The sequence below is a fragment of the Diaporthe citri genome (genome assembly GCF_014595645.1).
Source record: "Diaporthe citri strain NFHF-8-4 chromosome Unknown scaffold_16, whole genome shotgun sequence".
Taxonomy (NCBI): domain Eukaryota; kingdom Fungi; phylum Ascomycota; class Sordariomycetes; order Diaporthales; family Diaporthaceae; genus Diaporthe; species Diaporthe citri.
The window spans coordinates 268,246-285,325 of record NW_025064861.1 but is presented as its reverse complement, the minus strand read 5'-3'; positions in this window follow the sequence as shown (position 1 = coordinate 285,325).

Sequence of the window (17,080 nt, the reverse complement as noted above, 5' to 3'; positions counted from 1 at the left end):
TTTTAATATTTATTTATATTTTAATATACAAAAAATAAATAAATATAATTATTATAATAAATTTTAATAATTAAAATAATAATTATAATATTATTATTATTAATAAAAATAATAATAAAGTTTTTAAAGTTAATTTCCTTTTTTTAATATAAATATATTATAAACTTTAATAAGCATTAATTAAATATAAAATTATTATATTATAAGCTTATATTAAATTTTTAATAATTTTAATAATAAGAATTAATAAATTATTAAATAATCTTTTTTTAATAATTATATTATATTTTTTATTTTTTATTAATATTATAAATATAAATATATTTAATATATATATATATAAAATTATTATTATTATTATTATATATATATAAAATATTATTATTATTATTATATATATAATATTATTCTTAAATAATAATTCTTTTTAATTATAATTATATTTAAATTTTTAAGTAAAAACATTTATTATTTTTATATATAATAACGTTATTTAATTTATTAAGAATTTTAATTATATTATTATTAACTATTATAAAGCTTTAAACATTATATTAATAAAATTATTCTTTATTATTTTCATTATTTATTTAAATAATTATATTTATATTTATAATTTATATTTATTTTATATCTTTAATAAAATGTTTTAAATATATTTTTAACTTTAATATAATTTATTAATATATTTATATTCCTTATTAATAATAATATAATTATATATTATATTAATAAAGTTGCTATTATTAATTAATAATTAATTCGCTTTACTTAAGGTATAATTAATGTAATAATATAATATTTATATATTGTTAAATATTTTTAATTATAATTAAAAATTACTAGTTTTTTAGTTAAACGGTTTATTTTACCAGCAATTTAATAAATTTATCTTAATTTTTAATTACATAAGTAGGGGTTTAAGCCCCCTTGCTTAGAAAATCATTAGGATTAAAACTAATTTAAGATTTACCTTTAAAGGTACCTTAAGATAAGTTAGTTAAAAAGAGAAATTGCGGTATTAAAAAGGGCTGTTTATAAAATGCAACTTTATTAAATTAACTTAAATTATAGCCATTTCATTTAATTTTCAGGCCTTTTATAAGTATGCAAGCTAATTTAGCTCTTATTATTATTTAAAATTATTCCTTAGCCATTAAGATTATTTAAAGCTTTATAAGGGCCTTAATAAAGGGATATAATGATATAGCATTTATATATTGCTAGGTATTTTTAATTATAATTAAAAATTATTAGTTTTTTAACTAAGCGGTTTATTTTATTAATAATAAATAATATTTTATTTTAATTAATACTTTTATAACTCTTAATATTAATTAATAATTAAAATTAAGCGTTATATTATTAATATATATACTTTTAATATAAATTCCTTTCATTTTTATTTTATAATAATATTAACTTATACTTAAAAATACTTTAATATAATTAAAAATTATTATTATTAAGAATTTAATATAATAATAAATGTTTTAATTATTTTTATTAATTAAACTTTTAAAATTAAAGTAATATTTTATTATTTTAAATAATTATTATATTTATAATATCTTTAAATAAAATAATAAGGATAATAAAAATATATTTATTAAAAACTTTTTCGTTTTTAATTATAACTTTTAATATTATTAGCATTAATTAACTTAATTTCTTAGCATAATTATAATAAATTTAAATAATTAAAAGCTTTATTTTTATATAAAAAGTTTATAAATTTAATTCTTATTATTATTAAATTATATTATTCTTTTTATTAATTTTAATTTCTTTTAACCTTAAATTATAATATTTTTAATATATTTACTTAAATAAATAATAATAAAGAAATTTTAAAAAAGATAATATACTTAATATAATTTTATAATATAAAAAATTAATTATAAGGCTTAATTTTTATTAAGCTTAATATACTTTTTAATTTTATAAAAAAAGATTTAACTCATTTATTAAATAAATATATAATAAGTTTTAATTAATTAAAAGTATTTATATATAAATAAAGCTATAAGTTTAAACTTTATTATTATTATGCTTTATTTAAATATAAATTAAGGCTTAAGGCTTACTTTATTATTATTATGCTTTATTTAAATATAAATTAAGGCTTAAGGCTTACTTTATTACTTTATTTAAATAACTTATAAAATTATAATAAATTTTGTTTTTTACTTACTTTTTATATTTTTAATACTTTTTTATTTTATTTTAATAAAGCCTTATTAAGCTTAATATAAACTTATATTATAATTATTATAAATAAATAAGCCTTTATAAATAATAATAATTTCTTATTATATTTTAAATAAATTAAAAGTTATTAACTTTTATAAATCTTTAAGGGGTATTATAATTTAACCTTTATTTATTATAATTAATTAATAAGCTTTAGCCTTATAAAAATAAGCTTTAATATAAATATAAATAAAAAGCAAACCTCTTTTTTATACTTTAAATATAAACTTTATTTAAGCACCTTTAGCTTTAAAAGCATAAAATAAGCTTATAATGAAGGGCTTTTATATTAATATATTCCAGCCTTTTTATTTAATATAAACTTACCTTTTAAGGTAATTATTTTATAATTATCTTAATATATTTTTAATTATTAAGATCGTTTTTATAAAATATTTTTTATTTTAACCCTTATTTTCCTTATTTAAAATTAATATAAAACTTAATTAAATATTTATAAATATTTAAAAAAGTAAAGGGTTTTTTATAATATATTTAATTTAATTAATATTAAAGGTAAGGTAAACTTAGCTTAATATATTTAAAATTATTATTTAAAATATAAAGATATTTATTATAATATTGTTTTAATATAATTAATTAAGTTTTTTTATTAATTAAATAATTTAAAAGTAATATAAAAATAATTATACCTTATTATTAACTTAAAACCTTTTTATTATTTAATAATATTTATTAATTGCTTATTTTTATTATTATTAAATAAAAATAATAGCAAATTAAATAAAACTTATCCCTTTTAAAAAATAATTTAAAAATATTATTACTTAGCTTTTAAGGTTAGTTATAAATATTATTATATTTAAGGGGCCTGAAATTACTTATATATTAAACTTATTTATTAATTATTTTAAGCTATAATTAATTATTATAAATTTTTTATTATTTAATATTAATATAATTTATTAAATAATAATTAATATTAAATAATAGCTAATTTTTTTAATTATAGCTAATTTTAATTAATCTTAATATTTATTTAATATAAATAATTTAATTAAATTTAGCATTAATTAATATTAATAATATTTAATTACTTAATTTTAATTAATTTAATTAATTAAAAGGGGTTAATATAATTATATTTAAGTTTAAAATAATTAACTTTTAATAAAGAGGTTTTATTTTAATATAAATTACATTTTAATTTTTTGCGTTAATTTCGCTTTAATTTACTTACTTAAATATTTAATATATTAAAATTTAATAATTATAATATATATTCTTTATTAAAAATAATAAAATCCTTTTAATTATTTAAATAATTAATAAGTTAAAAATAATAATATAAAACCCCTTAATATTTATTAAATAGCATAAATCTTTTATATTTTAAAATAAACCTTATATTATAAAATAAAACAATAATTATTTTATAAAGAATTATATATTAATAAACATAAACTTAATTAAATTAAAAAGTAAATATTTATTTAATATATTATTAAGTAAAATGCTTAAGGACTTTTCTTATAACTTTTTAATAAAAAAAGGATAATTAATTTTTTATTAACATTATATAATATTAAACTTATTAATAAATATTAAGCTTAATATTTTATAAACTTATAATTTATCTTTAAAATTAAGTTTAATCATCCTTATAATTATTAAAAGGCTCTTTATAAAGATTTAAAGATTATTAAAAATTAATTTAAGTTACTTTATAATATAATAGCTAAGTATTAAATTATTATTAATAACTTATATAACTTTAATAAAATTAACTTTATAATAAATATAATTATTATATTATTAATTATTATATTAATAATTATTATATATATTAATATATATAAAAACATTAAATTAATTTAAGTTAATAATTAAAAATAAATAATAATTATTAAATATATTAATATAAGTAAGTTATAAATTTTATTATTTATAATTATTTAAAGTATTTATTACCTTATTAATTAAGTTTTTTAAATAATTAAGTTATTAAGCTTACTTTTAATAAATAAATAAATAATAAAATTAATTTAAAGTAAATTAAATACTTTAATAAGTATATTAAATTAAAGAAAAATGTTAATTATTAAATATTAATTATAAATAATTATAAAAGCTATATATTAATTAAGTTTAATTAATATTATAAAGATAATAAAATTATTAATATTAATATATTATTATATTTATTTTACTTATTTTAATCATTAAGTATTACATTATATTTATCTTTAAAATATATATATAATAATAAAATTAATTTCTTTATTTAAGCCTTAATTAATTATATTATTAAATTTAAGTTCTTATATTTAAAGCAGCTTATAATAAAACTTTTATAATAAATAATATTAAGTTTATATTTAAAAAAGCTAAGATTTCTTTTTAAAATCTTAACTTTATAATTTTTAAGCTTAATATCTACCTTTAAACTTTAGTATAATCCTTCTTTATTTCCCCTTAAAAATAAAAGTTTTAAATATTATTAAATACTTAATAAATTATTTAATAATTAAGTTTTATTAAGAGTAAAATCTTTATTTATTAAAAAAGCTTTTTTATATTAATTATAAAGATTATTAATTAAATAGCGAAAAGTATATAAGTAATAATAAATAAGATTATATTTTTAAAGAATTAAGTTAATATTTTTAAAAATATTAATATAGCACTTATTAAATATTAAAGGGCTAAAAAAACTTAAATATAACTTAAAGAAGTATTTATTATTAAGAAATCTTAAGCTTTTATGTTAAGAAAATAAAAGGAAAAGTAGTTAATTAATAAAATAAATAATAATGTTAAAGAGTTAATTCGCGGTAAATTAATTAAATAATAATATAATAATTATAATAAAATTAAGCATAATGTAAAAACTTATAAGAAAGATATAAAGGACTTTAATTAATTAAATTTTAAATACATTATATTTATTTTAAATTAATTAACATTAATTAATATCAATATATATAATTAATTAATTTATTATAAACTGCGTTTTTAATAATGTAATTAGCATTAATTAATATTAAATATATATTTTTATTAAAAATTGCTTAATTTAAATTAATATTATATTTATATTAACTCTTTTAAATTAACGAAATTAATTAAAAATAAGGAGTTAAATATAGTTAATATTAATTAATGTTAACTTTTATTAAATTAATTATATTATATAAGTATTAAGGTTAATAAAAATTAGCTAAAGTTAAAAAAATTGGCTATTATTTAATATTAATTATTACTTAATAAATTAAGTTGGGGCTGGGAATTGTTAGGGACAGGCTGCAGAGGGGTTGCGACGCTGCCGTGGAGCACCTGGGTATTCCGTGAGGTTGCTAATAGCTGAGGACTTACCTAGGAAACGGTGTATTGTTAAAGGAAGAAGGAAGAGAAATGGGTAAGGGGTTGTAGCTATTTATGCTTCCTAGCCTGGATTTTGCCGTCTATATAAACGGTTTTTTACCACCTTCTTATTTAGGAAATAGCGGATAGGTAAGTTAAGAACCTTGCGAAAGGGTCGCAAGGTGAAAGGAAAAATTTCCCTTTTTAAGGATTTTTAGGTATGGGTATAATGCCTATATTACTTAGTGCAGCGTGGATAAGTAGCTATATTATTGCAAAAAGGTTGCAATATAAGGGTTTTTTCCAGCTATTTAGCATGGTTTTTCTTTATAAGTAAATTAGCAAAGGGATTGCATATTAAATGGTTTTTAGCTAGTAATAGCTTAGAATAATATAAATAAATTATTATTATTATTATTATTATTATTATTAATAAATTAAGTTATTTAATGACTTAAAAAAATAATTAAGTTAATTATTTTATAAAAACGTAATAATATTATATAAATACTTTTAAATATTTTAATTTATTTACTTTATACTTTTATTTATTTTAAAGTAATATATTAATAATAAAAGCTATTTTACATTTATTTAAATATAAAGTAAAGCTTAAAATACCCTTATTTAATTAAAGCTTTAATTATTAATAATAAATATTAAAAACTTATAATAATATTATTATAAAGAAATAAAGTAATATATATAATTCTTTATAATTATAAAGTATATTATTTTAAAGAACACTTACTTAAAAAGGTAATTTATAATAATTATTAAATAATATAAGCTACTTTTATAAGCAAGTAAATTTATTATAAATTTAATAAATATTTAAAATTAATAATAATTAAAAGAAAATATAAGCTAAAGTAAACCTTATTAAAGGCATTAATTAAAATAAGTTTAATAATATATATTATAATTTTAAATAAAATATTAAATTATTTATAACATATTATTTTAATAAAAACTATATAAAATAACTTAAAACATTTCTTTTTACCTTAAATATTTTATAATAAAGGAATTATAAGCTTATTATAATATTAATATAATAAGTAATTTTTAATTTAAAAATTATAATTAATTATAAAATTAAAGCATATTATTTATATTAAGCATATAATTTATAATTTAAATTATTATGTTAACCTTTTTAAGGAATTATGATTAATTAAATATAATTACTTTATAATAAATCTTATAAAGGGTTTTTTTTTAAAACCGTTTTATTTTAAAGCATAATTAATATTAATTTATTAAAGAATTATAATCTTGCTAATATTATAATATAAGCATTAAAAACCATTATTAAAACTAGCTTTAATATTAAAATTAAATAATTATTTCTTAAGATTATTTTATTTTATTTTTATTATAATAATATATTAAGCTATTATACTTATATTTTAAGGTAATATTAAAGATTATAATAAAATAAAAATTAAATTTTAGCTTATTAAGCTTATTTTTTTTAAAAAAAGCAAGGATTAATAAAATATTTAAGGCTTTTATAATTTATAAATATTATAAGTAAGTAAAATATACTTTAAAATATAAATAATTATACCTTAAAAGCTTTAATTACCGTTAAAAGCTCCTTATTATAAATAATATAATTTTATTATATTAAGGAAAGCTTTATAAAATAATAAATAATTAAATAAAAGGCCCCCTTTTTTTAAATTAATAAGCAAGCATTAAAAGCTACCTTTAAGCAATTTACCTTTATTATTATACTTAGGTTTAAATTTTATTTAATAAGGATTAATGCTTTAATAAATATTATTTTAAAATAATTAAATACTTTACTTTCTTTCTTTTTTTATTAAAAAAAGTTTATTTAATTATAAAATAAATAAAGAAATTAATAATTTTAAAGAAATTCTTAATAAAGTTATAATAAAAGTTTATAATTTTTATAAAGTTTTAAATATTATAAATTATTTATAATGCTTTTTACTTATAAATTACCTTAATCTTTATAAGATTTACTTAAATACTTATTCTTATTATAATAATAAAACTTAAATACTTTAATTTTTTTAATAATAAACTTATATTTATTTTAATTTAAGTTTAATTTAATATTTTATAAGTAATATAATATTTTTTATATTTTCTTTATATAATTCTTTCTTAAACTTAAAAAAGAAATTAATATATTATTTAAATATATTATAATATAAAGCTTTAAAATATTAATTAAAGCTAAGTTAATTTATTATTAAAATATAATAAATATATTAAATAACTTAAAAAGATAAATTAATTACATAAATAACTTAAATTAAGTTTAAAATATAATAAAGTATTTTTACTTCTTTATTATTTATATTTAATAAAAAGTTATATAAATATTTAGCTTAATAAATTATTAAACATTTAAAAAAATATAATATTTCTTTAATAAAGGGAAAAAAGTAGCGGTTTTATTATATAATCTTATTAAAAACTTAATAATTTATATAAAATCGCTAGCCCTTATTAGCTTTATAAATTAAAAAGATTAAGGCTGCTATAAATAAGGAATTAACCTTAATTTAACCTTTATTATAAAGCTTTATAACTTACTTTTTCAACTTAAGCAATTAATTTTAAAGCATATTATATAATAAGGCTTATAATAATATTAATATAAATTTATTCTTTATTAATAATAAATAAATATAATAATTAAATTAACTTTAATATAATAAAAGGGCAAAAGCTTACTTTTTATTAAAAAGCATAGTAAAATCTTATATTTTAATTAATAAAAGCTTAACTTCTTATTACTTTACTCTTTTAATATTTTTTAAGGAGTTATAACCTTAAAAATTTAAATAACCTTACTTAAGCTTATCTTTATTAAGATAATATTTATTATTTTATTATAAAATAAGTAGTTTATTTATATTTTTATAATTATTTTTTAGATTAATTAAGTTAAGGTATTTATAAAGTATAAACTTACCTTTTTAATAATTAATTTTTAAGCTACTTTAATTAAAATATATAATTATAAACTAGGTTTAATAAAATATTATAATAATATATTTATAATAATTTTAATAAAAAAGGGTAGAATATATTTTAAATTATATATATTAAAATAAAAAGCTTATTATATATTAATATTTAAGAAAAATTATATTATATATATAATATAATAATTTTAAGATAAATTAATAATGATTTTTAAGTTTTTTAAAGTAAATAAAACTATTTATTTTAAGTTTATTTATTATATTTATTATTTATTTAAATAATAATATTATTTATAATTTATAATTATAAAGATTAAAAAAAAGTAATTTATTTAATTTCTTTTATATTTTTATTAATATTATTTTTATATAAATCTAACTTATATAAAAACTTTTTTATTTTTAAATAAAATATTATTTAAAAGTTAAGCTTTTCCTTTTAAATTAAGAAATTCTTTTTTATAAAGCATTATAAGCTTTATAATTTAAACTTAAATTAATATTATTATTAAGAAAAGCTTATACTTTATTATAAAATATTTTTATTAATTATAATAAAGATATGCCTTGCATTTTTTTTAAGCTTTCCTTTTAAATTTAAAGATTTAAATTACCTTAACTTAATTTTAAGTTAATTATAAGGGGGGAATGCTTTACCTTATTAATAATTCCTTACTTTTAACCTTTTAATCTTTTATTATACTTATTATAATTATATTTATTATTATTATATTTTTAATTATTATTTATTATTTTATAAAGATAGGCTTAAAGAAATATATAAATAAACTTAATTATTATTAATATTTAAAATCTTATACTTTTAACTTATAAATAATTTATTAATATATCTTTATTGCTTTTATATAATTAATATATAAAATTAAAGCCTTAATAACTTTATTATAAAGTTATAATAAAAGTTAATTATAAAAATAATTTAACTTAACCTTATTTAATTAATTAAACCTTTTAATTTAAATTATTAATTATTTAAATTAAATATAAAATTAAATAAAATTATTTTAATTTTATATTTAAATAAATTTTAGCTTTATTAAAATAATTATTTATTAATATAAATTTATATAACATTATTTTAAATATATAAAGAACTTATTTATATTAAATATATTTTATATAATGGTATAGCACTTATATATTGCTAAGTATTTTTAATTATAATTAAAAATTACTGTTCTTTTGGCTGAGCGGTTTATTTTGCTAGCAGTAAATAGCATTTCATTTTAATTTCCAATTACATGGGCAAGAGTTTAAGCCCCCCTGCTTGGAAAAACTTATTTGGGGCTTCTTTGGAACTTAATGCAGAGAGTAGCGTAATGCAAAGAATATAAGTTCTTGTTAAGGGCGCCTCTTGCTAAGGGGGTTCTTTAAAGTAGTAAATAAGAAGTAATTATAATATTATAATAAGTTATTTATTTAATAAATAACTTAATTAAATTAAATTAATTAAATTAAGCTATTTTAATTAAAGATTTTAAGCTTTTTATAAATATATAAGCTAACTTAGCTTTTATTACTATTTAAAACCATTCCTTAGCTATTAAGATTATTTAAAGCTTTATAAGAATCTTAGCAAAAGGATATTATTGGTAGGTGCAGGGAAATACGTAAGAAATGGTACTGCGCTAAATTTCAGCTGGCTATAAAAAGCTAGCTTTTATGCTTATTTTAAATATTCTTAAAGAAATTAATTTTTTTTTCTTATATATTTAATGCTTTAATTAAGCTTTTTTTATTTTTAAGAATTTTTAAAATACTTGCCTTTTCCCTTCTTTAGCTCCTTTTTTATTCTTATCTTCCCCTTTTATTGCATTAAAGCTTTTCCTTAAGTTATCCTTAAAAAGGTTTAATAAAACCTATTCCCTATTTATTTAAGTAGCTTATTTTTATTAATAATTTAGCTTAAGCATGATTTTAATCTTATATATTTTTAATTAATAATAAGAAAAATAGGAAGTTAGCTATAAGTTAATTATTTATTAATTTTATTTTTTCTTTTATTTTTATATTAAATATTGCTAAATAATTTTATATCTTAGCTTAAAGCTTTAATTAAAGCCTATATTTATCTTTAACTTATTATAAAAAAGAGTTAAGTATAATTAAATTTATAATAATATTATAAGTATTTTAAGATTATTTTCTTATTTTAGGATATCTTTTATGCTTTTAATATTTAAATAAAATATTATCTTAATTTTATATTAATATGCTATTAAGCTTTAAATTTATTTTAAATTTCTTATTAAAGATTATACTTAAATATAATAATAATATAAACTTAAGATTAAAATAATAAATTTAAACTTTATAAATATTACTTAATATTAATTAAAGGTGCTTTAAATTTTTAATTAATATTTATTATTATTATTGCAATTTTAAGTTTAAAATAAAGGGGGCTATAATATAAAATTAAAGCGCTTACTTTACTTATTTATAGGTTTAATAAATAACATTATATTATACATTTTTATATTAATTAAATTATATAAAAGGCTTAAATTTAAAGTATAACCTTGCTTAAGCTTTAATTAAACTTAAATTTAAATTATTAAGGGTTAAATATAATATTAATAAGCAAGGCATTAAATATAAATTTAAAAGGCTTTTTTTATTATAACCTTATAATACTTATTTTTTAATAAAATATTTTTTTATTAAGTTTATTTTATTTATTATATTTATTAATATCTTTATTTTTTAAATTTTAATTTAAGTATTTTATAATAATATTAAAAATAAATTTCTTAAAAGTAATTACTTTAATTAAAAATATTATTGCTTTTAAGTTTCTTTATTTTATTATTATTTTAATAAAACTTATTATAATATATATACTATACTTTTAAACTTAAAGCTTTTTTAAATTTATTTTTATTTTAAAAGTATCTTTAAATCTTAAAAATTATTTATTTTCTTTTACTTAAAGCTAAAAAAAAAATTCTAAGAAATTTATTAAGGAAAAAAAAAAATTTAATCTTATTTATTATTAACTAAAGCATTAACCTTGCTTTAATTAAACCCTATAATTTATTACTAATAATAAATTAAGAACTTAAATTAATATTTTAAAATTTTTTTTTTTTATTAATATAATAATTCCGCTATAAATAGCTTTATTTATAATTTATAATTTAAATACTTTAAAGTTTAATAAAATTAATATTATTAAGATTTTAAATAACCTTAAAATTATTACTTATTAATTTTCTTATTTAAATAATTAAATCTTAAAATTATTTAAGTAATGCTATATTACTTTAAATTTAATAAAAACAATTAAAAGCATTATTATTAAATAATTTATTTAAAAAAACTAAAAGAAAGAATTTTTTACCTTTTATAAATTTAATAATTAAACTTATTATATAAACTTAATTATAATTATTAAAGATATTATTTATAATAACCTTTATAATAATTTAAAAATATAAAAAAAGAAAATTATAAAATATAATTAAGAATTTAATAATATAAATAATATCTTTTTTATTATAACTTAGCCCTTTTATAAAATACTTTTATTATATTTAAAAAAATAGCTAATAAAAAAAAAGATTACTTATAAATTAGCAAGGAATATTTTTTAGCTAAACTTTAAGCATACCTTACTAAAAGTTATTAATTAAAAACTTAAGTATTTTAAGCAAGATAAGTATTTATTTATATAAAATAATTTTAATTAAAATTTATTTAATTTAAAAAGGCTAAATTTCTTTTAAAAAAGCTAAAATAATTTTAATTTTTTAAATTACCTTTAAAATAAAAACTTATAAACTTATTAATCTTTATTTAAATTTAATTATATTAATATTATTAAAAAATATAATTAAGATTTATAAAATATAAATAAATTTATTAAAAGATTTATAAAGTTAAAATTTAATTTAATTAAGTTTAAAAATAAATTTAAATTATTTTAATAAAATATTAAAGCTTTTTCTTATAATAAATAATAAAGTAATTTTAAAATAATTAAGCTAAAGGCTATAAATTTTATTTAATAACCTTTAATAAAACTTAATTAAAGTAATTTTAATAATAATAAAGTATAAGCTATAATTTTAATGCTTTTCTTTTAAAAAATAAGTTATTTAAAGTTTATTATAGCTATACTTTTTAAAATTATAATGCATATTAATATAATAAGCTTAAGCAGCTTTTCTTAAATAGCTTATTAATAATTTTTAAGCTAAAGGGATTATTAATATTCTTTAGCTTATTTAAAGATACTTAAGCTAATTTTTTAAAGTATTTAAATTTTATTTATATTTAATTATATTATAATTAAAATAATTATAATTTAAAAAAATATATTTATAATTAATTAAAGTTTTTATTTAAAAAAAAAAGGTTTAATTTACCTTATATAATTAAATATTATAAGCTTATTAAGGTAAATTCTTTATTTAAAAAAAAAGTTTTATTAAAAGCTTTAAAAATAATTTAAAAGCTTAATAATTAAAAGAAAGTTAGCTTAATTTTAATATTTATAAATCCTATAAATTATATAATTTATATTAAGGAAAAGCTTATAATTATAAGTAATAATAAATACTTTTAAATAAATATTATTATAATTAAGAAAAAATATATAATTAAAAATATTAAAAATTAAAATAAAGTTATAAAAATTATAAAGGCTAATTAAGTTTAATTTAAAAATTTTAAAAAGATAAAAAATAATTAATCTTAAATTATTAATAATAAGTTATAATTAAGAAATAAGAAAAAGATAAAGAAAAAGAAAAATTTATTTATTAATTAAAATTAAAATTAAAAACAAAATGCTAAGTTTTTTATAATAAAAGCAAGCTTAATAAATATAATAAACTTAAAATTAAAAAAGCATATTTAATAACCCTTATTATTTAAGAAAAAAATAGCTTAAGTAATTTTAATTATAATTATTAAAATAAGTATTATAAATATTTTAATGCTTAATAATATTAATTTAATTTTAATTAAGTACTTATTAATAATATAATTTAAAATACATACTTTATTAAAAATACTTTTTAAATTAATATATTTTAAGAATTATATTAAAAACTTATTTTTTAAAGTTAATATAATTATGCTTTTTAAAAATAATATTAAGGCTAATATTTTAATTAATTTATTATAAATTATTTAATATTAAGTTAATTTTATTATTATATTTATTATAAATATAGTTAATTAAGAATATTTTAATTTAACTTACTTAATAATTTATATAAGGGTAAATAATTACTTTTTATAGCTTATTCTTTTAAATATTAAAGCTAAAATAAATTTTTTACTTTTATTATATTATAAATATAATAAATTTTTATATGCTTTGCTTAATAATATAAACTTAATAATATATAATAAGAATTTCTTATTTTTAATTAAAATTATAAAAAAGTAGGTTTATATTAATTTAAATAAAATTAAAGCTATATTTTTTATTATTAATAATAAGGCTTTTAATATTTTATATTATATCTTTTTAAAAATGCTCTTTTTCTTAAATATAAACTTAATATTTAAATAATTAAAGGAATACCTTTATATTTATTTTATTCTTAATAATATTAAGGTAATATATAATTTAAAATAAAAGAATTAAAAGCTTTTTAAAATAACTTTACTTAAGGAAGCTTAAGTTTCTTAAAAGTACTTATTAGCTTTTAAAAGTATTTCTTTATTTTCTTTAAATTTTAATTAAAGCTTAATATTAATTAATATATTAATTATATTAATATATCTTAATATAATTATAAAAAAAAATAAAAAAGTTTTAAGTATTTTTTTAAATAAGAATATAAAAAGTTTAATTCTTATATTTATAAAAAACTTTTAAGCTAAAGTTTAAAAGATTTATTAAGTTAAAAAAAAAGGTTAATAAGCATTAACTTATACTTATAATACTTATTTATAAAAAAAAGCTATATATATTAAAAAATAAATTAATAAAATTTCTTTTACTTTAATTATTATTAAATTAATTAATAAAATTATTTAATTTTTAATTAAAACTTTTTATAAATAAGTAAGCATTAAAGTTTATTTTATAAATAATTATTCTTTTAATAATATTATTCTTAAGAATATAATTAATTAAAAACTTATTTATAAAAAAAGAGTAAAATTAGCTATAAATAAAAATTATAAAAATAAATATAATACCTAAATTTAGCTTAAGTTTTCTTTAATTAATAAAGAATTAAAATTAATACTTAATTAATTAAATGCTTTTTTATAAAAAAACTATAATTTCTTTTTAAAGTAAAAAAAAGAAATATTTATTTATTTACTTTTTAATTAAAAAAATCTTTAGCATAAAATTAATTTTATATTACTTAAATTAATATTAATATGGCATTATTATAATTTATTTAAATAATTCCTTATAAAGTATATTAAGCAAAGATAATTTAACTCTTAAAAGCCTTAAGAAAAATAGTTATTAAAATGCTTAAAGATTAATAAATTAATAAAATTATTAAGAAATCTTATATTATTTATAAAAATTAATAGTTTTTTATTAAAAAAAAGGATTTTAATTATTAACTTATTAATAATTTTTTAAAAGCTAATAAAGTTATAATTAAAAATATCTTTATTTTATTATTAAAAAATAAATTTACTAAGAAATTTATAATATATAAAATATTATCTTTTCTTAACTTTTTCTTAAAATATAATTAAATTAAGCTAAATAAAAAAAGCTAAGATATTATAACTCTTTTTACTTTAATTAAATTATTTTAATAATATAACTTATTTATAAAAGCTATAAATTTTATTACTTAATTTATATAATATATAATTTAAATCTTTTATAACTTAATTTTTATAATATATAAATCCTTTTTTAATAATATTATAATTAAGGGATTAAAGATAAATTATAAAAATAAAGAAGTACTTATTTTATTAAGAGTTTAAAAATATATAATTAAATATATTAAGAATTTTAATAATATTTTTTATAATTTTAAGTTAGCTAAAGGGGTAATTAATATTATTAAATTAAAATAATATAAATAATAAGTTAATATTATTAATTATATTTATAAAATATTTAATTAATTTTTATTAAATAAAAAAATTATTAAAATTAATAAGTAAAATATTTATAAAAATATAATTAAGCTTAAATCCTTTTTAAGCTTATTAAATATTTATAAAATATAAATACCTTTTTATAAAATTATTATTAAGTTATTATTTAACTTTTTAAAGAAAGATATATTTTATTAATAAACTTTAAATTATTAAAAAGCTATAAATACTTTTAAAACTATAATTACTTTAAAGCTATATTTAATTAATATTAATTATTTTAATAATAAAATTATTTTTATAATAAATATAAATCTTAAGAAATAAGATATATATTTTATATAAATTAAAGATAAAATATAATACTTAATTTAATATAAAAGTAATGCTTAAATAAAAGCTAAAAAGCTATATAATATAATAAAGTAAAAATATAAAGCTATCTTATATATAATTAAATGCTTATACTTTTATATTTATAGCGTTTACTTTATTTTAAAAATAAATTTAAATATCTTAATTTAATAATTAAAGGAATTTACCTTAAATATATTAAGTATTTATATTATAAGATAGCTAGTAATAATTAAAACTTATAATTTCATTATTTATTATATTAAAGGCTTTAAGAATATTATTATAAATATACTTTTTAAAAAATTATTAAAACTATTAAATAAAGTAAATTATAAATTTAAAGGAAATATTAAGAATTAATATAATGCTTTTCTTAATTAATTATTTTAATTTTAATTATTTAATTAAGAATTACTATTACTTAATAATTATTTTTAATTAAAAGAATTACTTAAGATTGCTTAATATCTTTATTATAAGATTTATTTTAAAAATTTAATATTATAATAATAATTATTCTTTTATAAAAAGGCTTATTATTTCTTTATTTATAAAGGAATTCTTTAAAAATAACTTAAAAAGGATTTATTATAATAATAAATTATAAATAATCTTAATTAAAGGTAAGAAATTATTAAAAATTATTATACTCTTCTTAAATATTATAAAAGGAATATTACTTATTTTTAAATTCAAGCTATATATTATTAAAAAAGAATATATATTAATATTAAGAAAGCTATTGCTAGTTATTCTTATTATAATAAGTAAGATACTTAAATTTATAATAATAAAGTTATTCTTATTATATTAGATTAACTATTTATTAAAATTTATATTAATATTTAATATTTACTTTTTAATTAAGGATATAATAAGTTAATTAAAGAATAATATAATTTAATAAGATAGGTTAAAGTTATATTTCTTAAGGTAATTAATTTAAAAAGCATTAAAAAGTTCTTTATTTAAAAATTCCTTTTTAAATAGGGGTTTTTAATAAAGGTAGTAATAAATAGGGGATAAAAGAATATAAGTTAATTTACTTAATATTTCTTAATAATTAAAGTTAAAAAGATTATAATTTTAATATATAATCCTTATATTAATAA